The sequence below is a fragment of the Limulus polyphemus genome, unplaced genomic scaffold (genome assembly GCF_000517525.1).
Source record: "Limulus polyphemus unplaced genomic scaffold, Limulus_polyphemus-2.1.2 Scaffold3771, whole genome shotgun sequence".
Lineage (NCBI taxonomy): Eukaryota > Metazoa > Arthropoda > Merostomata > Xiphosura > Limulidae > Limulus > Limulus polyphemus.
Window position 1 is genome coordinate 14,283 of NW_013669381.1, and position 12,918 is coordinate 27,200.

At 35.9% G+C, this 12,918-nt stretch overlaps 1 long non-coding RNA gene across 1 annotated transcript in view; it reads left to right on the forward strand.

The window, feature by feature from the left end:
- LOC111088441 overlaps window positions 1-11,698 on the forward strand; it is a 16,713-nt gene extending 5,015 nt beyond the window's left edge. The window contains exons 3-4 of the long non-coding RNA XR_002612966.1: window positions 10,269-10,281; window positions 11,686-11,698. This is a non-coding gene — a long non-coding RNA (uncharacterized LOC111088441). The remainder of the gene's footprint in view (window positions 1-10,268; window positions 10,282-11,685) is intronic.
- The last annotated feature ends 1,220 nt before the right edge of the window (window positions 11,699-12,918 follow it).

Sequence of the window (12,918 nt, forward strand, 5' to 3'; positions counted from 1 at the left end):
ACCTACACATTCATTATTGTCCCGTCACGTTGTCACCCTCTTTTATATACCAGACTACCCTATATCTAGTAAATACTAGAGCATTCGCCAAGGTACAGGATAGTTCTAGAAAATACGTGGCGCCACACCAGTCACGTGTCCTCGATGACGCAACAATATCTTGAATAAGTTTAAAGTAACTGCATCAGACAATGCTTCCAACTGTGTGAAAGCTGTTAGTAACATGGATCAAAAGTTAATACATTGAACTTAGTTATCAAGAAGGGACTAAATGCAGGAATGGATCAAGAGATCACATGCTGTTCTAAATTGGCTGAGAATTTCTGTTCAAGTGCTATTGCCAAATATTTTCTGGTAAACAAGCAAACACAACTCAGTTTACCAAAACTCAAATTGGCATTTATGTCATGTTGAAAAGAAATGTAGATTAACAACAACCCATATGTGCAGAACTAATGGAGTTGGGTAAACCAGAGTTAATACTGGAATTAAAAAAGATCAATGTGAAAAAGCTGGTTGAAATTTTGAAGCCTTTTTCAGAAGTTACTCAAGAATTCAGCAATGAATCTTACATCATTGTATCAAGTTTATTAACTATACTGCATCAGTTACACTCATCATTCTAGAATCAGTCAAAGGTGACTCAGGAATGATAGCATAGATTAAACAATCAATGTTTGAGGATCTTGAAAATAGATATACATCAGCTGCCACTGTTAATATTCTGATGAAAATATGCTTTCTGGATGCCAAACTTAAAGATATGCTATGCTCAAAGAAAAAAAAATGTGTAATATGATAAAGGATCAAATTATCCAACTATTGACACCAAATTCTTAGCTGTTTAGGGGAAATGAGCAAAGTCAGTCCATTGTGAAGGGACACCTTCATGCAGGTTCATTGCCCATGAAATATAAGAAAAAGAAAATGTGTAATATGATAAAGGATCAAATTATCCAACTATTGACACCAAATTCTTAGCTGTTTAGGGGAAATGAGCAAAGTCAGTCCATTGTGAAGGGACACCTTCATGTAGGTTCATTGCCCATGAAATTCAAGAACTAAACTACCAACAAAGAAAAAAAATCTGCTTGTTTAAAGCTGATGATGTCTATTTACAAGAATAAGAACATGTCATAGTCAAGAAATATCCTGAAATGATTGCTGAAGAGCAAGTGAATAGATACGTGTGGTCAATTCAGATTCTGGGCAGTTAATGTTCATTTGTACCACAACTCAGAAGACTTACAGCAACCAGCACCCATGCAGAAATGTTGTTTAGTAGTGCAGGTCATATTTTAAATGCCAGTCAAGTCTCACTGGATCTATAGAATGTTACCATGTTAACCTTCCTTAGCTATACTATTGTTACGACAGCGGAAGTCACGTGACGCTAGTAACACGTCATGAGCTTCTAGAAAATTCATGTCCCTTCGTGAAGCCTCGAGTGTTCACTAGATGTTCGGTATTCTTGTATATAAGACCGCCAGGAAGTGACAGCAACGATGGAATGGAATTGAATTGCAGACAGAGATAGAGACGGACAATTGAGTCGAGCACGTGAATTATAGCGTTTGTTTAAGTTATAGCGTGAATGTGGAAATTAAGTGTATTGCAAAGTTGTATTGAGAAAGAATAAACTAGTTTTATTTAAGAAAGGACTTGTATCGCTAAAGTTTCTTCGGAAAGAAATTATACGTGAAATTAACTAATGACCTGGGACGTAATAATATTTAATATTGTTAATTGTTGACTTTTCCTGAGAACTAGTCATTCAAACTTTTAACAAAGTGAAGTTAAATATATATATTTTGTTAAATGACGATATAAGCATTATGATATTTATGTTTCTACTTTCTACTGTATAATCTGTGTTGTGTTTCTTAGTTTCTGTAATTTTAAATAAACTATAACTGTTTTTTTTTCTACATTGTTATTTTGTGTATGTGTTATGTTTGTAACATCAGATACAGCACTTATGGACTCAACATTGTTGTGACCATGTTTATAAACATGTAAAATAATACTGAATTGTCTGAAATAATAAGTCTGGAAACGTATACACACTACACAATATTGTGCAAAAGATTACTAATAAGTGAATAAATATGTCATTGTTTCTAAATTTTAAGCAATAAAGTTGCCTTGCATGTATGACACATTTTCATGTTCAAAGTTCAGAATTAAAAATGTAACTTAATTCTAAATGACTATGCTTGAAGTCTGGAGACAGGGTCTCTTCTGAATTTTGTTATTTTTGCCATTTGATAAAGTTTATGAAACATAAGTTTTAAAGTTAATTTCATACACTAATTCTAAATATATTTCAATAATCTTAACCCAAAGATATTTTAGAATCAATATTTTGTCATTTTCTGACATTTACTTAAGGTAATTCATGAAAAAAAACAATATATTTTCAATTTACACAGCTGCAGAATTTTGCCTCTAAACAAAACAACCCACTTGTCAATTTATTTTAGCATACATTAACCATTTCTTGATTTTCAAGTACTTCCCTCAATTTTTGTACATGCCTTGGACCTTGGTTGAAATTTTGTTAAGGTACCACATTAAGTGGTTTGATCGTTTACTAATGAAAAACAGCTATAAAGGAAGTTTAGATATGATTGGATACTATGAAGAAAGCAATAATTAATTATCAGATAATAGTAAAATAAATATATAGGTTTAATTTTTTAAAGTTTCTGCCCTTTCAGTTTCTTTTGTTTGTGAACTGTGCAAGTATTTGTGTGTTTGAAAGTTACAGAAATTTTCTGCAATGAAAATAATTCAGATAACTTGTAATAAGGTAAGCTTATACATTTTAAAGACAGGTTGAATAGGTAAAAGAGATTATTACAAGTTTAACACAATAATAAATGTACAATGTTTGGAGAAGGTTTTGTGATCATCATGTACAAGTAGTTTACCCAGACACAGGAAGATATATACTCAAAATTAAACAAAGTCATACAACTGGAGATTTATTAAGGTTTAATAAAGATATCTGTTGATGTCTGGTTCTTTGATTAAAATTATGGTATTTTTAGTTTTCAATAGATATACTATGGTTTTGTTGAGCTGTAATGCTTGTAAACATGAGTTTTATTTTTATGTTTACCAAATAAGGTTAGATAAGTTCACTGTCAACATGGCAAGTATGGTGGACAAGTGCAAAATATTCTGATGAATAAAACCTATGATGAGTATTATTTTCATGTTCATGTTATTCAAACAACATATAATCATGATTCTTTTAAAAAATAAGACAATATCAACCTTACTGCCAAATGATGATAGAAAAGTTAAATATGTTTTTATCATTATATTTACAGTAGATTAGTATGGGATTACTACATCTTTTAAAAAGACACATAATAGTGATTGCATATTGGTGATGTTTGGCTGACAATAATTGATTCATTCACAAAGTATTATGTTTATGTGAAATATATTACACAGGAATAAAATACTATTTGAAAAAGTCATAAAGATGACACACATAGGCACCTTTCTGTTTTTCTTGCATTGACATGTTGGTAGGGGACACGCATGTACTAATCGATTAGTGAATCTATCGACTAACCCTTTGACTATGACCTACAGTGAGTATGCAACTCTCATGAAAGTTCTTTACAAAAATGAAACTAGTGGATGAAATACTTTTAAATTTGAGATGAAAGGTTCTATAAGTATGTAGTTTTGAAAAATAAAATATTTAATTTTGATTTTTCAAAGTAAAGTTTTTCTCATGCCTTTTTTCTTTTCGCATGCTGCCTATCCAACATGCAAAGTAATTTTCATTTTAAGATAAAAAATACTTTTATGCATCAGAAATTTTCAAACTTCACATGTGAAATCCTTATAATATACAGTTATCAATCGTTTCTTAAGAAAACCATATATTACTCGTATCACCACTATACTGATTCTATATTGATTTAAATTATTCATAATATGCTCTATGCAATGGTATTTGAACTTTATCTGTAGTTGTTTCTAAAGCTGAGTTTCATTAGTAGATTTCACATCACTTGTTATGAAGTCATAAAAGAGTGGGAATAAGACACTGTACTTATATAATCAAAGAAAGAGAATAAATTAAAATAGTATGAGAATGAAAATTCTGTAAGAAATAAAGCCAAAGTATGATATTTTATCAGCAGATATAAACCTATACTTTGGAAAGATTATAAAAATTCTAAAAAAATTGTATGTGCATCGTTTATGGGCAAAAGCTCCTCCAAGCTGTACAGAAATGTAAGTTTGAACACTAAAAACAAATTTTTTTTGAACTACACTAAATAAAAGTTACAAAATACCAGACCTAAAATATGTTTGGATACAAAATTTTTGAATACAGTTACCATCACTGTTTTTACTTAAATCTTGAAAGATGAACATATTAGATGTAGTTCCTCCAATGGACAACAAAGATGAGATGCCAGAGAAAAGGTAAGGTGTTGAATTTGATAAGAAGACACCTGGAACAAAGTATAGGAGGAGGAGGTCAAAAGGAAGGAATAAGCCAATCGAATCGAAAGCCAAACCCAATTGGTGAGGGTGGAAGGAGAAAGATTACAAACAGAGGATGACTGCCAAGGAATAAAAAGGCGGGGACAGGCACCATGGATGGAAGCCGTTTGGGCAATATAATATCAAAGAGCACGTACAGGACTTAGAAGTCTATCGGGATCAGGCTGCGGATAAAGATGAGAAATGGAAGGAAGGGAAATCGGCCGATGTTTTAGGGAAGAAAGAACAATCTGGATAAGGAGAAGATAAGTAGGATGATAAAGAGCACTTGAAACTTCAATGACAAATAAATCAGCCCACCACGTTCACAGGCTAATACGAGAAGGAAATAAGTCTTAAGGAAAAGGAAAGTGGTTCAAATGGGGGCAAAGTGAGGGCCACATTAACATCCCAGTTCAGAAGAAATGGATCAACAGTACAGTATTGGAAAAAATGGTAGGTGTGGGATAAAGCTGCTCAATAACCGGAAATCAAGGAGAGAGAATATCCCTGATCAAAAAAGCCAAGTAAGAAATGAGGAACAGTTGGCCGATCAGCCCAGAGACCAATGGCAAAAACTTTCCATTTACACTGATAAACTTCCATGGAGGAAGGGCGGATGGAACAGGCCAGAAAGAAAGCTACAAGTTGGGACAATCCTGATCTCCTCGCCAAGGACTGGATAAAAACCAAGTGTAAAGATGGATGACAGGAAGAGCAGAATGGAGCACCAATGACTGAGGTTACCAAAGAAGGAAGAGAGACAGAAGAAGAAGTAAAGGAGGGGTAAGTTAGAGCTGGATATGTTGATGAAACCATGGCTGAGGCACTCCGTAATGAGCAATCAAAAGGACCTGACATGAAGTGGATCAAAATCACCCAGTAAAGGAGTTGAATGGGAATATAAACATACAGGTATTTGTTGGTCCAATCCTGACTGAAAGCATCGACAGCCAGAGCAGGAGGAAACCGGAGACCAAACAGAAGTTTATGGTTGAGGGATGTGGCAAATGCATCGATATAAGGAGTACCTCACTGAAGGCAAAGCCATTGGAAAACCATAGGGTTAAGAGACCACTCTGTCAGATAGATTCTCTCTCTGGACAGGAAAAATGATCTGCAATAAGATTGAAAGCACTGGAACATGACAAATGATATGAATATCCTGCACGTGGGCCCAGAAAATAATATCAAATATGTGAAAACATTGGGATTGAAAACGAGTACCACCATGGTGATTGATATAAGCAAAAACTGTGGAACTGTCAGAATGAATCATTACCAGACTGTCTGGCCAGATGGACGAAATGACCTAAGGCCTGACAGACAGCGACAAGCTCCAAAGTGTTCATATGATAAGACTTCTTGGCCACAAGCCAACACCCTGAAGCCTCCTGTTGCTCAACCCACACACCCCATCCCTGGAAGCATCTGTGAAAATATGTAATTTCGGATGAGTAAGACGGACACTCATCAATGTGTGAGTCCTGTCCAACCACCAATGCAGATAGGAGTATGGGTAATAAGACCTGCAAATTATCCCATGCAAGATTCCACTAGTCTTGAAGAGCTTGCATATGAGCACGACCTAAGATGATAAGTGTGGCCATGGAAAACCACATCCCCAAATGCAATAGCACTTCACAAGCTGTAAGAGAGGGAGCAGTAAGAGCATGATGAACTGAAAGTTCTACTGAAAGAAGTTGAAGAGGAAAAGGTTAGGCCCGACTGAGATGGGTGGTTGAAAAAAGCATCCACATGGATCAGAAATTGAGTAGGTCAAAGGAAAGACTTCTCCAATTTGATTAACCATCCCAAATGAGTTGCCTCCAGGAGCTGTAGATGAAGAGTATGACAGGCAGACTCCTGTTCAGAATGAGTTAACAGTAGCCAGTCATCCATATAATAATGCAAATGCATCCCGAGAATATGAAGATGATCAAAAGCTCAAACCACCCAACAAAAAACATATGAGGCCAAAGCAAACCTAAAGAGAAGTGCATGAAACTGATAAATAACCCCTCGAAGGACAAACTGAAGATATGGTCACAACTGCTGAGCTATCGGTGTCTGTAAGTAAACATATATATATATGGTGTCCATCCACATCATCCATAACCCTGGAGAAAAAGCTCACCTGAGGGTGAGAAACAATTCCATGGTAAAATGAGGGAGATTAAGAAATTGATTGAGGTGTGACAAATCTATGACAGGCTGCCAGTCTCCTGTTTTCAAACAGCCTGGAATAAAAATCAGTAGAAATATGATTCACAGGTTTGATGGCCTGTTGAGATACTGGCTGGAAATGGGATCCCGAGGCAGAAGGAAGGAAATGAGTATCTGTGACAAAGGAGGAGGGGAAAGGAATTGTAGGACAAGTCCATCTCAGTGAACTCGAATAACCAAGGGGAATATCGCCAAGGAGAACAAAGTCACACAATCAAGTTCCCACCAGACCAGAACCCACCAGGTAGTCACCAGTACTGTTGGCGTCATGTTGATCTACGTTGAATAAAATGACAGGAACCCCTGGAAGAAGGAACAGGTAAGGACAGGAAACAAGAATAGGGGCTTGTCGTGATTCTGACTGCGAGAAACGAGCTACCAAAGAAGAAAGAGTAGAGTGTTGACACAGGGATTCCACTTATGATTACAAAGTGTCCAGGATATAGTCAAAAACATACCACCTAAGAAAATGGGCTATATGTAATTCCCTGAGATAAGTGGGTGGCAAACAAACCTGTTACAAGGCCACATCATAACTCAGAAAATCCCAACAGCAGAGAAACTACATGTTCAAGGCAAGAGCCAAGGATGACAAATGAGCCAACATGAATGTAATAAAAGAGAGGCTGTCCCTCAAAAAACCATCAGGATTTTGGTGCATAGCCTCTGAAAGGAGATGTATGGTAGATAAATACCATAAAAGGGAAGTAAGGCTAAACGCTCCAGAAAATCAGGGAGTGCCCCCCCCCCCAAACTGGCAAAGTGGACTCCAACAACTGAGAGTCTAGTAGTCTACATGATGGTATACCAAAGCAAACTGATCTATAGTCCGTGGGGGCAAGGCATGCTGCCACCCTCAGCCAATTGGGGAGAAAAATGAGCAAGAGCTCTAATATCAAGAAAAGGTGGGGAAACTAAATAAGGAGGAGAAAAACTAATGTGCAACAAAGGAAGACGACGATCATGAGAAATCGGGAAAAGGGATAAAACATCACATGCCTGAGAAATAATATCTAAAAACGCCGTATTAGGCCTAACTAATTCCACAGGTGGGGCATAGGAAGATAAAGCAAAATCCAGTGATGGAAAAAGGTTATCAAAATCTTCATCAGAACGAGCAGGTTTGGATTGTTCATGAGGAATTGGGGCAACTTCAGGAAAAGGTGGCTGGCCCATATAACAATCAATCTCCCGAGCAAATAATCACAGGTAAATCCAACGATGGGTCACCTCCAGTGAAAAAGTGCTTCTAGTTAACCTTGAAATTCATGGTAAATAATAAATCAAACAATTTGTTTGAGAGAAAAAATAAAAAATAAAGACTAGAAAGTAAATTGAAAATAAATCTGTCAGTTGTATAAAACAAAAACAATTAAAAAACACTTCAAAAATACAACTCATTAACTGTTAAAGTTACAATAATGAAGCTCACAAGAGCAAAATTCGAAACCTCTATACGTGAGTTATGCCAAACAAGAAGAGATAAGTTGGTAGAATTGAATAGAGGGAGTCACATGCTTAACACAAGTGTGTGGTACTCTCATTGGTGGAGGGTTATCACATGATGATTTACATGAGAAACACATTGGAATGAGTCGTTTCTAATGGAGGAGAGGCAAAAGGCTTGTGGCATGCATAATTTTTTTTATCAATATAAAGGGCAGCATTGAACCAGAATAGCTAATTATATGTGAAGAGATAATATGCTGTATCAGAAATTATAGTGCTATATAGGCCTTTATATTCAGAAGTTGTATCTAATGTATATAATATCTGTATTTAAAGATCTAACATTATAAAGAATAAAACCCTGTTAACCCAGTAGCCTAGACACATTAGACTGAGTGGTAATGGTGTTTGGGGCAAAAAAAGAATCAGTTTCAGTTTTTGCCAACATAAGATTGTTTCATTATAACCCATGTTCAAGTGACAAGCATTCACTCTCAATATAGAAAATATTTGCAAAACTGTCAAAATAACAACAATGTTCCAATTGACAGATAAAACCTTTGTGGACCGCTTTAAGTCTAAACTCGATAATAAAAAAAATGTTTGTTTTTTCTTGTTGTTGTTGAGGGATTAAAAATTATTCAGTGTTGACCCCCCCCCCCCGTCGCCCTATCAATGCATAGTGAATACAGATAACCTACCAGGCACCTAATACTGTATATTTAAACTGTCATGAAGTTATATTTATCAAATTATTTATACACAATATTAAAAAATTATTAATGATTATTGACATAGAAATTTCAAACATAATAAATGTAGGACTTTCCAGGCATGCAATGTTAATTCTATGTCTATGACACAAAATGTTACAGATGACCTACCTTCAATATCATGTACCATACAACCCATGGAAGAACTTGGAGCCTTTGTTGAGATGTTTTATAGACACTTTTGAATGTCTTTGAATGATTGCAGTAACATCCCCCATTGAAATATTGCGTACAGCAGCTAAATTAATTGTCAATCCAGGATCCTTCAGGCCTTTGTTTGAAGTCGCAATTGTGTGTTTACAATAGGCCTATACGTGATGCATTAAAAGCCTCATTTCAATTTTTTTTAGAATGAGGCGTGAATAGAGAAAATAGACAAGTATACTTAATTGCAATTATGCTTCACCAGCTTGGAAAAGGCATTCACACCATAAGTTAATTGCTATTATTCTAATGTTTGGAGTATTAAAAACAAAATAGATGAGTTCAGAGCTCCACTTGAAATGGAAGACTATGATATAACTCCATGTTATAAAGTATTTAATAATCATAGGCTTTTAAAAAGGATGTATGGAGAAAAACAGTAAGGAAAAATGATTCATTGAAATGATTCAGAATCATTTTCTCTACTAAATGGTCAGAGTTCCAACTATGGGGGAAGGCAATTTAGATTTACTGTTAAATAGTGACAACAATACAATTGAAGCAGGGAAACTTTTGAAAAAAAAGCAATCATTGCATAATTAGGTTTGGTTTTCTGCAACTTATTGAGATAAAAAGAAATGTAATTTTAAGTTCCTAATTTTCAGAAAGACAATTTTGAGGCCATGAGATATCATTACCAAATAGTAATAATGATTTAAATGGTAATGTAAAACAAATTTGGGAAATTAAGAAAATAAAATTCCTTTAATTCAAGAGAGACATGTTCCTAAAAAGAAGAAAAGGATAACAAGAAAGATCATATCTAATTAGGTTAGAAATGACATAAAAGAGAAAATTATGGATAAATGTCAAAGTTTAAGAAGTATAAAGTGATGAATAGATTGGAAAGTTTACAGAACAATAAAAAGATAGAGATTTGGTTAAGAAAGAAATTAGGATACCCAAGAGGGCTTATAAGAAACAATTGATAATGTTAAAACTAAAATCAAGGATTTTTTAAACTTAAAGGTAAGCGTGTGTTTGTGTGTGTGTGTTTTTCTTACAGCAAAGCCACATCAGGCTATCAGCTGTGTCCACCAAGGGAAATCGAACCCCTGATTTTAGCATTGTAAATCTGTGGATTTACCGCTGTCCCAGCAGGGGACAAAAGGTAAGCAAAATGTAATAATGGGGATTAGGTATTTAAAGAATGCTGATGGCAATGTTTCTGTTGAAGAGCTCAGATAGCTAAGCTTCTAAGTGTTTTTATCTCTTCTTTTCTTACATGAGAAGGCATTAGCAATATTTCTGACCCTAAGCATTCTATGGAAAATATTGGAATTAATGTGAATATTGTTTTTAAGTAGAATGAATAAGGGATTAAAAATGGATAAAGCTCCAGGACTAGACAAGGTTTTCCCAGTGGTTTTAAAAAAGGTCAAATATTGCATATGCAAGCCTTTTTGGTAGGTCAATAGACAGTGAGCAGGTGTCTGAAGACTGGAATTACTAATATTACCCCTATTCCTAAAAGGGGTGATAAGAGTTGTCCTGGAAATTATAGATCAGTTAGTCTTACTTCTTTAGTGGAACAAATTCTATGGTATATGCTAAAAGAAGCTTTACAAAAGCATTTAGTGAAATATATCATACAAGAATGCAAACATAGTTTCAACAAAGGGAAATCTTGTCTTACTAATTTGCTAGCTCTCTCAAGATTATTACTTGTTACCTGGATTATTGAAAGGGTGTGGAGTTGGCATTCTTAGAATTTAAAAAGTTTTTAGTAATGTGCTACATAAAAGATCAGCTACAAAAATACACAGGTAGTGATTAGGAAAAAGATAAGTTAATTAGATTGTAGAGTAGTTAAAAAGGATAAGGTAAATGTTGTTATTAATGGAGTGAGTCTAATCAAACTGAATCATTGTTACTAAAGTGCCTCAGGAGTGCTTGACCCTTTGCTTTTTTTCTTTTTTGCATTAATATTGATAGTGGCATAATTAGTAAATTATTAGAATTATCTAATAACATTAAACTCTTATGTATTTACAACTATACTGAGGATGTTGAGGTATTACATAATGACCTGGATCAACTGCAAAGTTGGACAATTATTTGAAAAATGACCCTTACTTATATTAAACACATTGGTTATCAAAATTCCAACCACACAGATGGAAAACAACTCAACAGCACAGATTCATATAAGTCACTCAAGCCATTGAAGCAATGCTCTAGTGCTGGTAGTAAAGTTAACAGAACCTTAGAGTGTACTTATAAACATATTGATAAGTCAAAATCAGGTATCATCTCTACAGTCACAAAAAGCTGGAATTCCACAATGAACAGGTGGAGGGCCTGTAGGAAGATGATATCCCTTGAGGAAGTGCCTAAAGGAAAACCATGGAGTGTAAGAAGGAAGTAAAAACAACACACAAGTGGGAAACCACACCACTTCTGAGCCAGATATACTCATCGCCTGTTAGTAATGTGTCGATAAAAGGGTAGAAACAAAGGAAGGACTCCAAAAAAGTTACAGAAATAATGGGACCCCCTCTATATAGAGTGACAGACCATAGAGGGAAGTTCAACCTACCTCAACCAATACCTGGTGGCATTTAGAATTGTATGTACATCAGTTCCACAGTAGGAAAAGGATCCTTTACCATTCACCTCAAGAACAGGTACCGGAAGGGAAGAGGAGCTTCCATACCAGAAACCTGCCTCTGGAGGAGTGCACCTCCTACACAGTTAACACCAGATCCACCAGAAGCCATCCTCCGATGGATGAAAAGAAATTGGAGGGCCCAGGTGGGTGTTCATCCTCAGTCCAAAACCTGGTAGCATTGAGAAATTTTTTGTCCAGTCTGCAGTAGGAGAAGGGTAACCAACCTTACATCTGTGGGAATTTATGTGTCTCATCCAGCTACAACCAACACCAGATCCATCAGGAACCACCATACAGTGGATGGTGTACATCTCCAGTCCAAAATTTGGCAAAATTGGGAATTTATTGTCCAGTCGAAGAAAGCAGGAGGGTAACCATCCAAACACATGTGAGGACTTATGTGGCTGGTCCAGTTCCAACCAACACCTGATCTCTGGAAACCAACATCCAACAGATAGTAGGAAAGATGGTGCCTCAGATAGAAGGGCAAACTGAAATATGTAGCAGAATGATACATCCAACACCTAGCAGCATCTAGAATTATACATCAGGTCCATGATAGGAAGGGCATCGCACCATCTGCATTGGCAGAATGCCACCTCCCTACTCTCATATGAGTGCACACTCAGGAGGACAGGCCTCCACAGTTCACCACCCCAGCAGCTAGGAACTTGGTAAGTGACAAGTACTCCCATCTTCCATTAGGTGAAAAAAGTGCACTGGAGAGTCTGGAAGACCACAGCACCAGAGACACTGCAATTGGTGACCTCAATAATCTATATTGAAAAGCAGAGTGATCATATTGATGGTGTCGATCAACAAACATCTGGCGTCGTCTGAAATTGTACATCAGGCCACGATAAGAAGAGCCTCAAATGCTGTGGATCATCAAAGATGGGCAGTAATCCCTGTCTGTTTTACTCATGTTAGTCTATGATTGTATAGTCCAGGACAAACATATTTAAGAAGCAAAAGGCTGCAAGGTATACCTATGGCTTGTTATGAATTTTTCACAAAGCTATGCAAGGGATATCTGTGCTATCATCCCTAATTTAATAGTGTAAGACTAGAGGGAAGGTAGCTAGTCATCATCATCCACCACCAACTCTTGGGCTACTCTTTTACCAACGAATAGTG